We start from the raw sequence: 18,664 nt of genomic DNA, 5'->3' as shown, positions 1-18,664 counted from the left end.
TTGCAAATCTCAACTTTATTTCCTCTTTTAGTTCGGTTTTCAATAAACATACCACGTATGGTTTATTGATCTTTAGATAGACTTTGAGTTCCAATAGGCTCAACACCAAACCATCTTTATTTGTATACATAATTTTTAAGCTTCTGCTTGGTGATCTTCCATGGCATCTTTGTACTACCATCTTCTCACTTTCATGTCCACAACTTTCCAAGTGAATCTCCTCACTTGTTCCTGTGTTCTCTCCTCACTTTTTGGCTGGGCCTCTACTCTCAACTCTTTTAATATGCTTCTCTCTTCTTTGTTCATATCTCTTTTATCCATATTCACTTCATTCCTTCTACTTTTGCCAATTTTCCTTTTCCTTATAAGACATTTTCCATTGCTGTTTTGTGACATGAATCTTATTTTCATTGGTTTTGTCCCATTTTTTCATACTTTCTATTTCTAATCCAGTAAATCTCTTCAATTTGTTCATATATCTCCTCTCCTTCTAACCAGTTCTGCTATAATTTCCTTGGCCCTTTTCATCTCTTCTTTCTCTCTAGCTATTTTCATGGGTAGGTTCTTCTCCTTGACACCAAATACCACCACATACATCTTTCTCTGTACCATGTCTCTCACAAGATTACCTTTTTCCTTTATTATTTTAATCTTTCTTTTCCATATCATTATTGTGTTTCTGTTGCTGTTGCTTTATTATCTTTTCCATATCCATCTTTTGTTGTTGTTCTCTCTCTTCTTTCCAACTTCTGACTTCCTCTGTCACTAAGTCTTTTACTTTACCAACCTTAATCTCTCTCTCTCTTGTAAACCTTTCTTTAACCCCTCATTCTCTTCCTTGAGTTTCTTGTTTATGTCCACTATTTTTGTCACCTCTTCTTTCAGTTCTTTGTTTTCTTTTTCTTTTTCCATCTCCCTCTTCTTCATCTTTATTATATCACTGGGTATCTTTTTTATATTGTCACCACCCACCTCTCTCTCTTCCTTCCACGTCTATATTATCACTGCTAAGTTACATATTTTTTCTCATATTTTCACATTTTCTTCTTCAATTTTCCATACTTATTTATTTGTATGAGCTACAGTCTTCTCCCTTGAAACCTTAGAAAGTATCTGCCATGCCGGCTGCCATCTTCCCTGTTAATATCACTGATATTGTTTACCTTTCATACATTTGGCCACTTCCCAATTTACACTTCACTTCCCTTGCATTCACACATCACACAATTCCCTATTATGGAGACAGGACTCAAGCTTATCCCCCCTGTACAACCAACACCTAGGTAAATTCTTGGAGCTGCTATGGATGCATCTGATCAGCTGGATGTGCGTGTGTGTGTGTGTGTTTCTCTGTCTGGATTCCAATGTGTGGTATTACCAACCTAATACAGTAGTACCTTGACTCACGAGTCTAATTCATTCCGTGAAATCTCACAACTCAACTTGTTAAAATGTCAAATCAATTTTCCCCAGTGAAATGAACTGAAATGTCATTAATCCATTTAAATCCCCCCAAAAATCACGTCTCGCGAGCGGAGGGAGAGCGAAGGACACCACGGAGCGTTAACACAACCACTGTACAAGGGCGGCGCGCCTCTCCCGGCAGGAGACGCTTCCACCCCAGCCGGGGGAGGCGGGGGAGAGGAGCGGAGCAACACACCGACCACGTGTCAAGGGCGTGAGGCCCCGCCAGGAGAGGAATCACGTCTCGCGAGCGGAGGGAGAGCGCGGGACCCCACGGCGCGTTAAAACAACCACGGTACAAGGGCGGCGCGCCACTCCCGGCAGGAGACGCTTCCACCCCTGCCGGAGGAGGGGGTTAGCGGAGCGGAGCAACAAACCGACCACGTATCAAGGGCGTGAGGCCCCGCCAGAAGGGGAATCACGTCTCGCGAGCGGAGGGAGAGCGCGGAACCCCACGGCGCGTAAAAACAACCACGGTACAAGGGCGGCGCGGCTCTCCCGGCAGGAGACGCTGCCACCCCAGCCAGGGGAGCCGGGGGACCGGAGCGGAGCAACAAACCGACCACGTATCAAGGGCGTGAGGCCCCGCCAGAAGAGGAATCACGTCTCGCGAGCGGAGGGAGAGCGAAGGACACCACGGAGCGTTAACACAACCACGGTACAAGGGCGGCGCGCCTCTCCCGGCAGGAGACGCTTCCACCCCAGCCGGGGGAAGCGGGGGAGAGGAGCGGAGCAACACACCGACCACGTGTCAAGGGCGTGAGGCCCCGCCAGGAGGGGAATCACGTCTCGCGAGCGGAGGGAGAGTGCGGGACCCCACGGCGCGTTAAAACAACCACGGTACAAGGGCGGCGCGCCTCTCCCGGCAGGAGACGCTTCCACCCCTGCCGGGGGAGGCGGGGGAGCGGAGCGGAGCAACAAACCGACCACGTATCAAGGGCGTGAGGCCCCGCCAGAAGGGGAATCACGTCTCGCGAGCGGAGGGAGAGCGCAGGACCCCACGGAGCGTTAACACAACCACGGTACAAGGGCGGCGCGCCTCTCCACGGCGCGTTTTAACGCGCCGTGGGGTCCCGCGCTCTCCCTCCGCTCGCGAGACGTGATTCCTCTCCTGGCGGGGCCTCACGCCCTTGACACGTGGTCGGTGTGTTGCTCCGCTCCTCTCCCCCGCCTCCCCCGGCAGGGGTGGAAGCGTCTCCTGCCGGGAGAGGCGCGCCGCCCTTGTACCGTGGTTGTTTTAACGCGCCGTGGGGTCCCGCACTCTCCCTCCGCTCGCGAGACGTGATTCCCCTCCTGGCGGGGCCTCACGCACTTGACACGTGGTCGGTGTGTTGCTCCGCTCCTCTCCCTCGCCTCCCCCGGCTGGGGTGGAAGCGTCTCCTGCCGGGAGAGGCACAAATCCCTTGTACCGTGGTTGTGTTAACGCTCCGTGGGGTCCTGCGCTCTCCCTCCGCTCGCGAGACGTGATTCCCCTTCTGGCGGGGCCTCACGCCCTTGATACGTGGTCGGTTTGTCTCTCCGCTCCGCTCCCCTGCCTCCCCCTGCTGGGGTGGAAGCGTCTCCTGCCGGGAGAGGCGCGCCGCCCTTGTACCGTGGTTGTTTTAACGCGCCGTGGGGTCCCGCGCTCTCCCTCCGCTCGCGAGACGTGATTCCCCTCCTGGTGGGGCCTCACGCCCTTGATACGTGGTCGGTTTGTTTCTCCGCTCCGCTCCCCCGCCTCACCCGGCTGGGTTGGAAGCGTCTCCTGCCGGGAGAGGCGCGACGCCCTTGTACCTCGGTTGTGTTAACGCGCCGTGGGGTCCCGCGCTCTCCCTCAACTCGCGAGACGTGATTCTCCTTCTGGCGGGGCCTCACGCCCTTGATACGAGGTCGGTTTGTTGCTCCGCTCTGCTCCCCCGCCTCCCCCGGCCGGGGTGGAAGCGTCTCCTGCCGGGAGAGGCGCGCCGCCCTTGTACCTCGGTTGTGTTAAGGCGCCGTGGGGTCCCGCGCCCTCCCTCCGCTCGCGAGACGTGATTCCCCTTCTGGCGGGGCCTCACGCCCTTGATACGTGGTCGGTTTGTTGCTCCGTTCCGCTCCCCCGCCTCCCACGGCCGGGGTGGAAGCGTCTCCTGCCGGGAGAGGCGCGCCGCCCTTGTACCTCGGTTGTGTTAACGCGCCTTGGAGTCCCACGCTCTCCCTCCGCTCGCGAGACGTGATTCCCCTTCTGGCGGGGCCTCACGCCCTTGATACGTGGTCGGTTTGTTGCTGCGCTCCGCTCCCCCGCCTCCCCCGGTTGGGGTGGAAGCGTCTCCTGCCGGGAGAGGCGCAACGCCCTTGTACATCGGTTGTGTTAACGCGCCGTGGGATCCCTCGCTCTCCCTCCGCTCGCGAGACGTGATTCCCCTTCTGGCGGGGCCTCACGCCCTTGATACGTGGTCGGTTTGTTGCTTCGCTCCTCTCCCCCGCCTCCCCCGGCAGGGGTGGAAGCGTCTCCTGCCGGGAGAGGCGCGCCGCCGTTGTGCCGTGGTTGTGTTAACGCGCCATGGGGTCCTGCCCTCTCCCTCCGCTCGCGAGACGTGATTCCCCTCCTGGCGGGGCCTCAAGCCCTTGACACGTGGTCGGTGTGTTGCTCCGCTCCGCTCTCCCGCCTCCCCCGGCTGGGGTGGAAGCGTCTCCTGCCGGGAGAGGCGCGCCGCCTTTGTACCGTGGTTGTGTTAACGCTCCGTGGGGTCCTGCGCTCTCCCTCCGCTCGCGAGACGTGATTCCCCTCCTGGCGGGGCCTCACGCCCTTGATACGTGGTCGGTTTGTTGCTCCGCTCCGCTCCCCCGCCTCCCCCGGTTGGGGTGGAAGCGTCTCCAGCCGGGAGAGGCGCGACGCCCTTGTACATCGGTTGTGTTAACGCGAAGTGGGGTCCCTCGCTCTCCCTCCGCTCGCGAGACGTGATACCTCTTCTGGCGGGGCCTCACGCTCTTGATACGTGGTCGGTTTGTTGCTCCGCTCCGCTCCCCCGCCTCCCCCGGCAGAAGTGGAAGCGTCTAATGCCGGGAGAGGCGCGCCGCCCTAGTACCGTGGTTGTTTTAACGCGACGTGGGGTCCCGCACTCTCCCTCCGCTCGCGAGACGTGATTCCCCTCCTGGCGGGGCCTCACGCCCTTGACATGTGGTCGGTGTGTTGCTCCGCTCCTCTCCCCCGCCTCCCCCGGCAGGGGTGGAAGCGTCTCCTGCCGGGAGAGGCGCGCCGCCCTTGTACCGTGGTTGTGTTAACGCTCCGTGGGGTCCTGCGCTCTCCCTCCGCTCGCGAGACGTGATTCCCCTTCTGGCGGGGCCTCACGCCCCTGATACGTGGTCGGTTTGTGTCTCCGCTCCGCTCCCCTGCCTCCCCCTGCTGGGGTGGAAGCGTCTCCTGCCGGGAGAGGCGCGCCGCCCTTGTACCGTGGTTGTTTTAACGCGCCGTGGGGTCCCGCGCTCTCCCTCCGCTCGCGAGACGTGATTCCCCTCCTGGTGGGGCCTCACGCCCTTGATTCGTGGTCGGTTTGTTTCTCCGTTCCGCTCCCCCGCCTCCCCCGGCTGGGGTGGAAGCGTCTCCTGCCGGGAGAGGCGCGACGCCCTTGTACCTCGGTTGTGTTAACTCGCCATGGAGTCCCGCGCTCTCCCTCCGCTGGCGAGACGTGATTCCCTTTCTGGCGGGGCCTCACGCCCTTGATACGTGGTCGGTTTGTTGCTCCGTTCCGCTCCCCCGCCTCCCCCGGCGGGGGTGGAAGCGTCTCCTGCCGGGAGAGGCGCGCCGCCCTTGTACCTCGGTTGTGTTAAGGCGCCGTGGGGTCCCGCGCTCTCCCTCCGCTCGCGAGACGTGATTCCCCTTCTGGCGGGGCCTCACGCCCTTGATACGTGGTCGGTTTGTTGCTCCGTTCCGCTCCCCCGCCTCCCCCGGCCGGGGTGGAAGCGTCTCCTGCCGGGAGAGGCGCGCCGCCCTTGTACCTCGGTTGTGTTAACGCGCCGTGGGGTCCCACGCTCTCCCTCCGCTCGCGAGACGTGATTCCCCTTCTGGCGGGGCCTCACGCCCTTGATACGTGGTCGGTTTGTTGCTGCGCTCCGCTCCCCCGCCTCCCCCGGTTGGGGTGGAAGCGTCTCCTGCCGGGAGAGGCGCAACGCCCTTGTACATCGGTTGTGTTAACGCGCCGTGGGATCCCTCGCTCTCCCTCCGCTCGCGAGACGTGATTCCCCTTCTGGCGGGGCCTCACGCCCTTGATACGTGGTCGGTTTGTTGCTTCGCTCCTCTCTCCCGCCTCCCCCGGCAGGGGTGGAAGCGTCTCCTGCCGGGAGAGGCGCGCCGCCGTTGTGCCGTGGTTGTGTTAACGCGCCATGGGGTCCTGCCCTCTCCCTCCGCTCGCGAGACGTGATTCACCTCCTGGCGGGGCCTCAAGCCCTTGACACGTGGTCGGTGTGTTGCTCCGCTCCGCTCCCCTCGCCTCCCCCGGCAGGGGTGGAAGCGTCTCCTGCCGGGAGAGGCGCGCCGCCGTTGTGCCGTGGTTCTGTTAACGTGCCGTGGGGTCCCGCGCCCTCCCTCCGCTCGCGAGACGTGATTCCCCTTCTGGTGGGGCCTCACGCCCTTGACACGTGGTCGGTTTGTTGCTCAGCTCCGCTCCCCCGCCTCCCCAGGCAGGGGTGGAAGCGTCTCCTGCCGGGAGAGGCGCGCCGCCCTTGTACCGTGGTTGTGTTAACGCTCCGTGGGGTCCTGCGCTCTCCCTCCGCTCGCGAGACGTGATTCCCCTCCTGGCGGGGCCTCACGCCCTTGATACGTGGTCGGTTTGTTGCTCCGCTCCGCTCCCCCGCCTCCCCCGGTTGGGGTGGAAGCGTCTCCTGCCGGGAGAGGCGCGACGCCCTTGTACATCGGTTGTGTTAACGCGCCGTGGGGTCCCTCGCTCTCCCTGCGCTCGCGAGACGTGATACCTCTTCTGGCGGGGCCTCACGCCCTTGATACGTGGTCGGTTTGTTGCTCCGCTCCGCTCCCCCGCCTCCCCCGGCAGGGGTGGAAGCGTCTCCTGCCGGGAGAGGCGCGCCGCCCTTGTACCGTGGTTGTTTTAACGCGCCGTGGGGTCCCGCACTCTCCCTCCGCTCGCGAGACGTGATTCCCCTCCCGGCGGGGCCTCACGCCCTTGACACGTGGTCGGTGTGTTGCTCCGCTCCTCTCCCCCGCCTCCCCCGGCTGGGGTGGAAGCGTCTCCTGCCGGGAGAGGCGCGCCGCCCTTGTACCGTGGTTGTGTTAACGCTCCGTGGTGTCCTTCGCTCTCCCTCCGCTCGCGAGACGTGATTCCCCTTCTGGTGGGGCCTCACGCCCTTGATACGTGGTCGGTTTGTTGCTCCGCTCCGCTCCCCCGCCTCCCCCGGCTGGGGTAGAAGCGTCTCCTGCGGGGAGAGGCGCGCCGCCCTTGTACCTCGGTTGTGTTAACGCGCCGTGGGGTCCCACGCTCTCCCTCCGCTCGCGAGACGTGATTCCCCTTCTGGCGGGGCCTCACGCCCTTGATACGTGGTTGGTTTGTTGCTCCGCTCTGCTAACCCCCTCCTCCGGCAGGGGTGGAAGCGTCTCCTGCCGGGAGTGGCGCGCCGCCCTTGTACCGTGGTTGTTTTAACGCGCCGTGGGGTCCCGCGCTCTCCCTCCGCTCGCGAGACGTGATTCCTCTCCTGGCGGGGCCTCACGCCCTTGACACGTGGTCGGTGTGTTGCTCCGCTCCTCTCCCCCGCCTCCCCCGGCTGGGGTGGAAGCGTCTCCTGCCGGGAGAGGCGCGCCGCCCTTGTACAGTGGTTGTGTTAACGCTCCGTGGTGTCCTTCGCTCTCCCTCCGCTCGCGAGACGTGATTCCCCTTCTGGCGGGGCCTCACGCCCTTGATACGTGGTCGGTTGGTTGCTTAACTCCGCTCCTCCGCCTCCGCCGGCTGGGGTGGTAGCGTCTCCTGCCGGGAGAGGCGCGCCGCCCTTGTACCGTGGTTGTGTTAACGCGCCATGGGGTCCTGCCCTCTCCCTCCGCTCGCGAGACGTGATTCCCCTCCTGGCGGGGCCTCAAGCCCTTGACACGTGGTCGGTGTGTTGCTCCGCTCCGCTCCCCTCGCCTCCCCCGGCAGGGGTGGAAGCGTCTCCTGCCGGGAGAGGCGCGCCGCCGTTGTGCCGTGGTTCTGTTAACGTGCCGTGGGGTCCCGCGCCCTCCCTCCGCTCGCGAGACGTGATTCCCTTTCTGGTGGGGCCTCACGCCCTTGACACGTGGTCGGTTTGTTGCTCAGCTCCGCTCCCCCGCCTCCCCCGGCAGGGGTGGAAGCGTCTCCTGCCGGGAGAGGCGCGCCGCCCTTGTACCGTGGTTGTGTTAACGCTCCGTGGGGTCCTGCGCTCTCCCTCCGCTCGCGAGACGTGATTCCCCTCCTGGCGGGGCCTCACGCCCTTGATACGTGGTCGGTTTGTTGCTCCGCTCCGCTCCCCCGCCTCCCCCGGTTGGGGTGGAAGCGTCTCCTGCCGGGAGAGGCGCGACGCCCTTGTACATCGGTTGTGTTAACGCGCCGTGGGGTCCCTCGCTCTCCCTGCGCTCGCGAGACGTGATACCTCTTCTGGCGGGGCCTCACGCCCTTGATACGTGGTCGGTTTGTTGCTCCGCTCCGCTCCCCCGCCTCCCCCGGCAGGGGTGGAAGCGTCTCCTGCCGGGAGAGGCGCGCCGCCCTTGTACCGTGGTTGTTTTAACGAGCCGTGGGGTCCCGCACTCTCCCTCCGCTCGCGAGACGTGATTCCCCTCCTGGCGGGGCCTCACGCCCTTGACACGTGGTCGGTGTGTTGCTCCGCTCCTCTCCCCCGCCTCCCCCGGCTGGGGTGGAAGCGTCTCCTGCCGGGAGAGGCGCGCCGCCCTTGTACCGTGGTTGTGTTAACGCTCCGTGGTGTCCTTCGCTCTCCCTCCGCTCGCGAGACGTGATTCCCCTTCTGGTGGGGCCTCACGCCCTTGATACGTGGTCGGTTTGTTGCTCCGCTCCGCTCCCCCGCCTCCCCCGGCTGGGGTGGAAGCGTCTCCTGCGGGGAGAGGCGCGCCGCCCTTGTACCTCGGTTGTGTTAACGCGCCGTGGGGTCCCACGCTCTCCCTCCGCTCGCGAGACGTGATTTCCCTTCTGGCGGGGCCTCACGCCCTTGATACGTGGTTGGTTTGTTGCTCCGCTCCGCTAACCCCCTCCTCCGGCAGGGGTGGAAGCGTCTCCTGCCGGGAGTGGCGCGCCGCCCTTGTACCGTGGTTGTTTTAACGCGCCGTGGGGTCCCGCGCTCTCCCTCCGCTCGCGAGACGTGATTCCTCTCCTGGCGGGGCCTCACGCCCTTGACACGTGGTCGGTGTGTTGCTCCGCTCCTCTCCCCCGCCTCCCCCGGCTGGGGTGGAAGCGTCTCCTGCCGGGAGAGGCGCGCCGCCCTTGTACAGTGGTTGTGTTAACGCTCCGTGGTGTCCTTCGCTCTCCCTCCGCTCGCGAGACGTGATTCCCCTTCTGGCGGGGCCTCACGCCCTTGATACGTGGTCGGTTGGTTGCTTAACTCCGCTCCTCCGCCTCCGCCGGCTGGGGTGGTAGCGTCTCCTGCCGGGAGAGGCGCGCCGCCCTTGTACCGTGGTTGTTTTAACGCGCCGTGGGGTACCGCGCTCTCCCACCGCTCGCGAGACGTGATTCCCCTCCTGGCGGGGCCTCACGCCCTTGACACGTGGTCGGTGTGTTGCTCCGCTCCGCTCCCCCGTCTCCCCCAACTGGGGTGGAAGCGTCTCCTGGCGGGAGAGGCGCGCCGCCCTTGTACCGTGGTTGTGTTAACGCTCCGTGGGGTCGTGCGCTCTCCCTCCACTCGCGAGAGGTGATTCCCCTTCTGGTGGGGCCTCACGCCCTTGACACGTGGTCGGTTTCTCTTCCTTCTCTCGCTCCTCAAGCTTCTCCGCTGCCTAGGTCCTCACACCCTTGAGGTAGTAGTAGTAATGTCGGTGAGTACCGATTCTACGTCCAACTCGAGTACAAGGCTCTCCCGCCGGGAGAACTGCACAGCCCTTTTGGTGTGATTAGATTGAGCAGAACAGACAACTGACCACGTGTCAAGGGCTTGAGGCCCCATCAAAAGGGGAATTGCGTCTCGCGAGCGGAGGGAGAGCGCAGGACCCCACGGAGCGTTAACACAACCACGGTACAAGGGCGGCGCGCCTCTCCCGGCCGGAGACGCTTCCACCCCAGCTGGGGGAGGAAGGGGAGCGGAGCGTAGCAACACACCGACCACGTATCAAGGGCGTGAGGCCCCGCCAGAAGGGGAATCACGTCTCGCGAGCGGAGGGAGAGCGAGGGACCCCACGGCGCGTTAACACAACCACGGTACAAGGTCGGCGCGCCTCTCCCGGCAAGAGACGCTTCCACCCCAGCCGGGGGAGGCGGAGGAGCGGAGCGTAGCAACACACCGACCACGTGTCAAGGGCGTGAGGCCCCGCCAGGAGAGGAATCACGTCTCGCGAGCGGAGGGAGAGCGCGGGACCCCACGGCGCGTTAAAACAACCACGGTACAAGGGCGGCGCGCCTCTCCCGGCAGGAGACGCTTCCACCCCTGCCGGGGGAGGCGTGGGAGCGGAGCGGAGCAACAAACCGACCACGTATCAAGGGCGTGAGGCCCCGCCAGAAGGAGAATCACGTCTCGCCAGCGGAGGGAGAGCGCGGGACCCCACGGCGCGTTAACACAACCGAGGTACAAGGGCGTCGCGCCTCTCCCGGCAGGAGACGCTTCCACCCCAGCCGGGTGAGGCGGGGGAGCAAAGCGGAGAAACAAACCGACCACGTATCAAGGGCGTGAGGCCCCACCAGGAGGGGAATCACGTCTCGCGAGCGGAGGGAGAGCGTTGGACCCCACGGCGCGTTAAAACAACCACGGTACAAGGGCGGCGCGCCACTCCCGGCAGGAGACGCTTCCACCCCAGCAGGAGGAGGCAGGGGAGCGGAGCGGAGACACAAAGCGACCACGTATCAAGGGCGTGAGGCCCCGCCAGGAGGGGAATCACGTCTCGCGAGCGGAGGGAGAGCGCGGGACCCCACGGAGCGTTAACACAACCACGGTACAAGGGCGGCGCGCCTCTCCCGGCAGGAGACGCTTCTACCCCAGCCGGGGGAGGCCGGGGAGCGGAGCGGAGCAGCACACCGACCACGTGTCACGGGCGTGATGCCCCGCCAGGAGGGGAATCACGTCTCGCGAGCGGAGGGAGAGCGCGGGACCCACGGCGCGTTAAAACAACCACGGTACAAGGGCGGCGCGCCTCTCCCGGCAGGAGACGCTTCCACCCCTGCCGGGGGAGGAGGGGGAGCGGAGCGGAGCAACAAACCGACCACGTATCAAGGGCGTGAGGCCCCGCCAGAAGGGGAATCACGTCTCGCGAGCGGAGGGAGAGCGAGGGACCCCACGGAGCGTTAACACAACCACGGTACAAGGGCAGCGCGCCTCTCCCGGCAGGAGACGCTTCCACCCCAGCCGGGGGAGGCGGGGGAGCGGAGCGGAGCAGCACACCGACCACGTGTCAAGGGCGTGATGCCCCGCCAGGAGGGGAATCACGTCTCGCGAGCGGAGGGAGAGCGCGGGACCCACGGCGCGTTAAAACAACCACGGTACAAGGGCGGCGCGCCTCTCCCGGCAGGAGACGCTTCCACCCCTGCCGGGGGAGGAGGGGGAGCGGAGCGGAGACACAAACCGACCATGTATGAAGGGCGTGAGGCCCCGCCAGAAGGGGAATCACGTCTCGCGAGCGGAGGAAGAGCGAGGGACCCCACGGCGCGTTAACACAACCGAGGTACAAGGGCGGCGCGCCTCTCCCGGCAGGAGACGCTTCCACCCCAGCAGGGGGAGGCAGGGGAGCGGAGCGGAGACACAAACCGACCACGTATCAAGGGCGTGAGGCCCCGCCAGAAGGGGAATCACGTCTCGCGAGCGGAGGGAGAGCGCGGGACCCCACGGAGCGTTAACACAACCACGGTACAAGGGCGGCGCGCCTCTCCCGGCAGGAGACGCTTCCACCCCAGCCGGGGGAGGCGGGGGAGCGGAGCGGAGCAGCACACCGACCACGTGTCAAGGGCGTGATGCCCCGCCAGGAGGGGAATCACGTCTCGCGAGCGGAGGGAGAGCGCGGGACCCACGGCGCGTTAAAACAACCACGGTACAAGGGCGGCGCGCCTCTCCCGGCAGGAGACGCTTCCACCCCTGACGGGGGAGGAGGGGGAGCGGAGCGGAGACACAAACCGACCACGTATCAAGGGCGTGAGGCCCCGCCAGAAGGGGAATCACGTCTCGCGAGCGGAGGGAGAGCGAGGGACCCCACGGCGCGTTAACACAACCGAGGTACAAGGGCGGCGCGCCTCTCCCGGCAGGAGACGCTTCCACCCCAGCCGGGGGAGGCGGGGGAGCGGAGCGGAGCAACACACCGACCACGTGTCAAGGGCGTGAGGCCCCGCCAGGAGGGGAATCACGTCTCGCCAGCGGAGGGAGAGCGCGGGACCCCACGGCGCGTTAACACAACCGAGGTACAAGGGCGTCGCGCCTCTCCCGGCAGGAGACGCTTCCACCCCAGCCGGGTGAGGCGGGGGAGCGGAGCGGAGAAACAAACCGAACACGTATCAAGGGCGTGAGGCCCCACCAGGAGGGGAATCACGTCTCGTGAGCGGAGGGAGAGCGTTGGACCCCACGGCGCGTTAAAACAACCACGGTACAAGGGCGGCGCGCCACTCCCGGCAGGAGACGCTTCCACCCCAGCCGGGGGAGGAGGGGGAGCGGAGCGGAGACACAAACCGACCACGTATCAAGGGCGTGAGGCCCCGCCAGAAGGGGAATCACGTCTCGCGAGCGGAGGGAGAGCGCAGGACCCCACGGAGCGTTAACACAACCACGGTACAAGGGCGGCGCGCCTCTCCCGGCAGGAGACGCTTCCACCCCAGCCGGGGGAGGCGGGGGAGCGGAGCGGAGCAGCACACCGACCACGTGTCAAGGGCGTGATTCCCCGCCAGGAAAGGAATCACGTCTCGCGAGCGGAGGGAGAGCGCGGGACCCCACGGCGCGTTAAAGCAACCACGGTACAAGGGCGGCGCGCCTCTCCCGGCAGGAGACGCTTCCACCCCTGCCGGGAGAGGCGGGGGAGCGGAGCGGAGCAACAAACCGACCACGTATCAAGGGCGTGAGGCCCAGCCAGAAGGGGAATCACGTCTCGCCAGCGGGTGGAGAGCGCGGGACCCCACGGCGCGTTAACACAACCGAGGTACAAGGGCGTCGCGCCTCTCCCGGCAGGAGACGCTTCCACCCCAGCCGGGTGAGGCGGGGGAGCGGAGCGGAGAAAAAAACCGACCACGTATCAAGGGCGTGAGGTCCCACCAGGAGGGGAATCACGTCTCGCGAGCGGAGGGAGAGCGTTGGACCCCACAGCGCGTTAAAACAACCACGGTACAAGGGCGGCGCGCCACTCCCGGCAGGAGACACTTCCACCCCAGCAGGGGGAGGCAGGGGAGCGGAGCGGAGACACAAACCGACCACGTATCAAGGGCGTGAGGCCCCGCCAGAAGGGGAATCACGTCTCGCGAGCGGAGGGAGACCGCAGGACCCCACGGAGCGTTAACACAACCACGGTACAAGGGCGGCGCGCCTCTCCCGGCAGGAGACGCTTCCACCCCAGCCGGGGGAGGCGGGGGAGCGGAGCGGAGCAACACACCGACCACGTGTCAAGGGCGTGAGGCCCCGCCAGGAGGGGAATCACGTCTCGCGAGCGGAGGGAGAGGGCGGGACCCCACGGCGCGTTAAAAAAACCACGGTACAAGGGCGGCGCGCCTCTCCCTGCAGGAGACGCTTCCACCCCTGCGGGGGAGGCGGGGGAGCGGAGCGGAGCAACACACCGACCACGTGTCAAGGGCGTGAGGCCTTGAGAGAAGGGGAATCACGTATCGCGAGCGGAGGGAGAGCAAGGGACCCCACTGCGCGTTAAAACAACCACGGTACAAGGGCGGCGCGCCTCTCCCGGCAGGAGACGCTTCCACTCCAGCTAGGGGAGGCGGGGGAACGGAGCGGAGCCACAATCCACCTCCCCCAGCTGAGGTGGAAGCGTCTCCTGCCGGGAGAGGCGCGCCGCCCTTGTACCGTGGTTGTGTTAACGCTCCGTGGGGTCCTGTGCTCTCCCTCCGCTCGCGAGACGTGATTCCCCTTCTGGCGGGGCCTCACGCCCTTGACACGTGGTCGGTTTGTTGCTCCGCTCCGCTCCCCCGCCTCCCCCGGAAGGGGTGGAAGCGTCTCCTCTCGGGAGAGGCGCGCCGCCCTTGTATTGTGGTTGTGTTAACGCGCCGTGGGGTCCCGCGCTCTCCCTCCGCTCGCGAGATGTGATTCCCCTTCTGGCGGGGCCTCACGCTCTTGACACGTGGTCGGTTTGTTTCTCCGCTCCGATCCCCCGCCTCACCCGGCTGGGGTGGAAGCGTCTCCTGCCGGGAGAGGCGCGACGCCCTTGTACCTCGGTTGTGTTAACGCGCCGTGGGGTCCCTCGCTCTCCCTCCGCTCGCGAGACGTGATTCCTCTTCTGGCGGGGCCTCACGCCCTTGATACGTGGTCGGTTTGTTGCTCCGCTCCGCTCCCCCGGCTCCCCTGGCTGGGGTGGCAGCGTCTCCTGCCGGGAGAGCCGCGCCGCCCTTGTACCGTGGTTGTTTTTACGCGCCGTGGGGTTCCGCGCTCTCCCTCCGCTCGCGAGACGTGATTCCCCTTCTGGCGGGGCCTCACGCCCTTGATACGTGGTCGGTTTGTTGCTCCGCTCCGCTCCCCCTCCTCCCCCGGCAGGGGTGGAAGCGTCTCCTGCCGGGAGAGGCGCGCCGCCCTTGTACCGTGGTTGTTTTAACGCGCCGTGGGTCCCGCGCTCTCCCTCCGCTCGCGAGACGTGATTCCACTCCTGGCGGGGCCTCACGCCCTTGATACGTGGTCGGTTTGTTTCTCCGGTCCGCTCTCCCGCCTCCCCCGGCTACGGTGGAAGCGTCTCCTGCCGGGAGAGGCGCGCCGCCCTTGTACCGTGGTTGTTTTAACGCGCCGTGGGGTCCCTCGCTCTCCCTCCGCTCGCGAGACGTGATTCCCCTTCTGGCGGGGCCTCACGCCCTTGATACGTGGTCGGTTTGTTGCTCCGCTCCGCTCCCCCGCCTCCCCCGGCAGGGGTGGAAGCGTCTCCTGCCGGGAGAGACGCGCCGCCCTTGTACCGTGGTTGTTTTAACGCGCCGTGGGGTCCCGCCCTCTCCCTCCGCTCGCGAGACGTGATTCCCCTCCTGGCGGGGCCTCACGCCCTTGACACGTGGTCGGTGTGTTGCTCCGCTCCGCCCCCCCGCCTCCCCCGGCTGGGGTGGAAGCGTCTCCTGCCGGGAGAGGCGCGCCGCCCTTGTAACTCGGTTGTGTTAACGCGCCGTGGGGTCCCTCGCTCTCCCTCCGCTCGCGAGACGTGATTCCCCTTCTGGCGGGGCCTCACGCCCTTGATACGTGGTTGGTTTGTGTCTCCGCTCCGCTCCCCCTCCTCCCCCGGCAGGGGTGGAAGCGTCTCCTGCCGGGAGAGGCGCGCCGCCCTTGTACCGTGGTTGTTTTAACGCGCCGTGGGTCCCGCGCTCTCCCTCCGCTCGCGAGACGTGATTCCCCTCCTGGCGGGGCCTCACGCCCTTGACATGTGGTCGGTGTGTTGCTCCGCTCTGCTCCCCCTCCTCCCCCGGCTGGGGTGGAAGCGTCTCCTGCCGGGAGAGGCGCGACGCCCTTGTACCTCGGTTGTGTTAACGCGCCGTGGGGTCCCTCGCTCTCCCTCCGCTCGCGAGACGTGATTCCCCTTCTGGCGGGGCCTCACGCCCTTGATACGTGGTCGGTTTGTTGCTCCGCTCCGCTCCCCCGCCTCCCCCGGCAGGGGTGGAAGCGTCTCCTGCCGGGAGAGGCGCGCCGCCCTTGTACCGTGGTTGTTTTAACGCGCCGTGGGTCCCGCGCTCTCCCTCCGCTCGCGAGACGTGATTCCCCTCCTGGCGGGGCCTCACGCCCTTGACATGTGGTCGGTGTGTTGCTCCGCTCTGCTCCCCCTCCTCCCCCGGCTGGGGTGGAAGCGTCTCCTGCCGGGAGAGGCGCGACGCCCTTGTACCTCGGTTGTGTTAACGCGCCGTGGGGTCCCTCGCTCTCCCTCCGCTCGCGAGACGTGATTCCCCTTCTGGCGGGGCCTCACGCCCTTGATACGTGGTCGGTTTGTTGCTCCGCTCCGCTCCCCCGCCTCCCCCAGCAGGGGTGGAAGCGTCTCTTGCCGGGAGAGGCGCGCCGCCCTTGTACCGTGGTTGTTTTAACGCGCCGTGGGGTCCCGCCCTCTCCCTCCGCTCGCGAGACGTGATTCCCCTCCTGGCGGGGCCTCACGCCCTTGACACGTGGTCGGTGTGTTGCTACGCTCCGCTCCCCCGCCTCCCCCGGCTGGGGTGGAAGCGTCTCCTGCCGGGAGAGGCGCGCCGCCCTTGTACCTCGGTTGTGTTAACGCGCTGTGGGGTCCCTTGCTCTCCCTCCGCTCGCGAGACGTGATTTCCCTTCTGGCGGGGCCTCACGCCCTTGATACGTGGTCGGTTTGTGTCTCCGCTCCGCTCCCCCTCCTCCCGCGGCAGGGGTGGAAGCGTCTCCTGCCGGGAGAGGCGCGCCGCCCTTGTACCGTGGTTGTTTTAACGCGCCGTGGGTCCCGCGCTCTCCCTCCGCTCGCGAGACGTGATTCCCCTCCTGGCGGGGCATCACGCCCTTGACACGTGGTCGGTGTGCTGCTCCGCTCCGCTCCCCCGCCTCCCCCGGCTGGGGTGGAAGCGTCTCCTGCCGGGAGAGGCGCGCCGCCCTTGTACCGTGGTTGTGTTAACGCTCCGTGGGGTCCCTCGCTCTCCCTCCGCTCGCGAGACGTGATTCCCCTTCTGGCGGGGCCTCACGCCCTTGATACGTGGTCGGTTTGTTGCTCCGCTCCGCTCCCCCGCCTCCCCCGGCAGGGGTGGAAGCGTCTCCTGCCGGGAGAGGCGCGCCGCCCTTGTACCGTGGTTGTTTTAACGCGCCGTGGGGTCCCGCCCTCTCCCTCCGCTCGCGAGACGTGATTCCCCTCCTGGCGGGGCCTCACGCCCTTGACACGTGGTCGGTGTGTTGCTCCGCTCCGCTCCCCCGCCTCCCCCGGCTGGGGTGGAAGCGTCTCCTGCCGGGAGAGGCGCGCCGCCCTTGTAACTCGGTTGTGTTAACGCGCCGTGGGGTCCCTCGCTCTCCCTCCGCTCGCGAGACGTGATTCCCCTTCTGGCGGGGCCTCACGCCCTTGATACGTGGTCGGTTTGTGTCTCCGCTCCGCTCCCCCTCCTCCCCCGGCAGGGGTGGAAGCGTCTCCTGCCGGGAGAGGCGCGCCGCCCTTGTACCGTGGTTGTTTTAACGCGCCGTGGGTCCCGCGCTCTCCCTCCGCTCGCGAGACGTGATTCCCCTCCTGGCGGGGCATCACGCCCTTGACACGTGGTCGGTGTGCTGCTCCGCTCCGCTCCCCCGCCTCCCCCGGCTGGGGTGGAAGCGTCTCCTGCCGGGAGAGGCGCGCCGCCCTTGTACCGTGGTTGTGTTAACGCTCCGTGGGGTCCCTCGCTCTCCCTCCGCTCGCGAGACGTGATTCCCCTTCTGGCGGGGCCTCACGCCCTTGATACGTGGTCGGTTTGTTGCTCCGCTCCGCTCCCCCGCCTCCCCCGGCAGGGGTGGAAGCGTCTCCTGCCGGGAGAGGCGCGCCGCCCTTGTACCGTGGTTGTTTTAACGCGCCGTGGGGTCCCGCCCTCTCCCTCCGCTCGCGAGACGTGATTCCCCTCCTGGCGGGGCCTCACGCCCTTGACACGTGGTCGGTGTGTTGCTCCGCTCCGCTCCCCCGCCTCCCCCGGCTGGGGTGGAAGCGTCTCCTGCCGGGAGAGGCGCGCCGCCCTTGTAACTCGGTTGTGTTAACGCGCCGTGGGGTCCCTCGCTCTCCCTCCGCTCGCGAGACGTGATTCCCCTTCTGGTTGGGCCTCACGCCCTTGATACGTGGTCGGTTTGTGTCTCCGCTCCGCTCCCCCTCCTCCCCCGGCAGGGGTGGAAGCGTCTCCTGTCGGGAGAGGCGCGCCGCCCTTGTACCGTGGTTGTTTTAACGCGCCGTGGGTCCCGCGCTCTCCCTCCGCTCGCGAGACGTGATTCCCCTCCTGGCGGGGCATGACACCCTTGACACGTGGTCGGTGTGCTGCTCCGCTCCGCTCCCCCGCCTCCCCCGGCTGGGGTGGAAGCGTCTCCTGCCGGGAGAGGCGCGCCGCCCTTGTACCGTGGTTGTGTTAACGCTCCGTGGGGTCCCGCGCTCTCCCTCCGCTCGCGAGACGTGATTCCCCTCCTGGCGGGGCCTCATGCCCTTGATATGTGGTCGGTTTGTGTCTCCGCTCCGCTCCCCTGCCTCCCCCTGCTGGGGTGGAAGCGTCTCCTGCCGGGAGTGGCGCGCCGCCCTTGTACCGTGGTTGTTTTAACGCGCCGTGGGTTCCAACGCTCTCCCTCCGCTCGCGAGACGTGATTTCCCTCCTGGTGGGGCCTCACGCCCTTGATACGTGGTCGGTTTGTTTCTCCGCTCCGCTCCCCCGCCTCACCCGGCTGGGGTGGAAGCGTCTCCTGCCGGGAGAGGCGCGACGCCCTTGTACCTCGGTTGTGTTAACGCGCCGTGGGGTCCCGCGCTCTCCCTCCGCTGGCGAGACGTGATTCTCCTTCTGGCGGGGCCTCACGCCCTTGATACGTGGTCGGTTTGTTGCTCCGCTCCGCTCCCCCGCCTCACCCGGCTGGGGTGGAAGCGTCTCCTGCCGGGAGAGGCGCGACGCCCTTGTACCTCGGTTGTGTTAATACGCCGTGGGGTCCCGCGCTCTCCCTCCGCTCGCGAGACGTGATTCTCCTTCTGGCGGGGCCTCACGCCCTTGATACGTGGTCGGTTTGTTGCTCCGCTCCGCTCCCCCGCCTCCCCCGGCAGGGGTGGAAGCGTCTCCTGCCGGGAGAGGCGCGCCGCCCTTGTACCGTGGTTGTTTTAACGCGCCGTGGGGTCCCGCGCTCTCCCTCCGCTCGCGAGACGTGATTCCCCTCCTGGCGGGGCCTCACGCCCTTGACACGTGGTCGGTGTGCTGCTCCGCTCCGCTCCCCCGCCTCCCCCGGCTGGGGTGGAAGCGTCTCCTGCCGGGAGAGGCGCGCCGCCCTT

The sequence above is a fragment of the Scylla paramamosain genome, chromosome 15, assembly GCF_035594125.1.
Source record: "Scylla paramamosain isolate STU-SP2022 chromosome 15, ASM3559412v1, whole genome shotgun sequence".
Taxonomy (NCBI): Eukaryota; Metazoa; Arthropoda; class Malacostraca; order Decapoda; family Portunidae; genus Scylla; species Scylla paramamosain.
Note: the sequence above shows the minus strand (reverse complement) of the source record.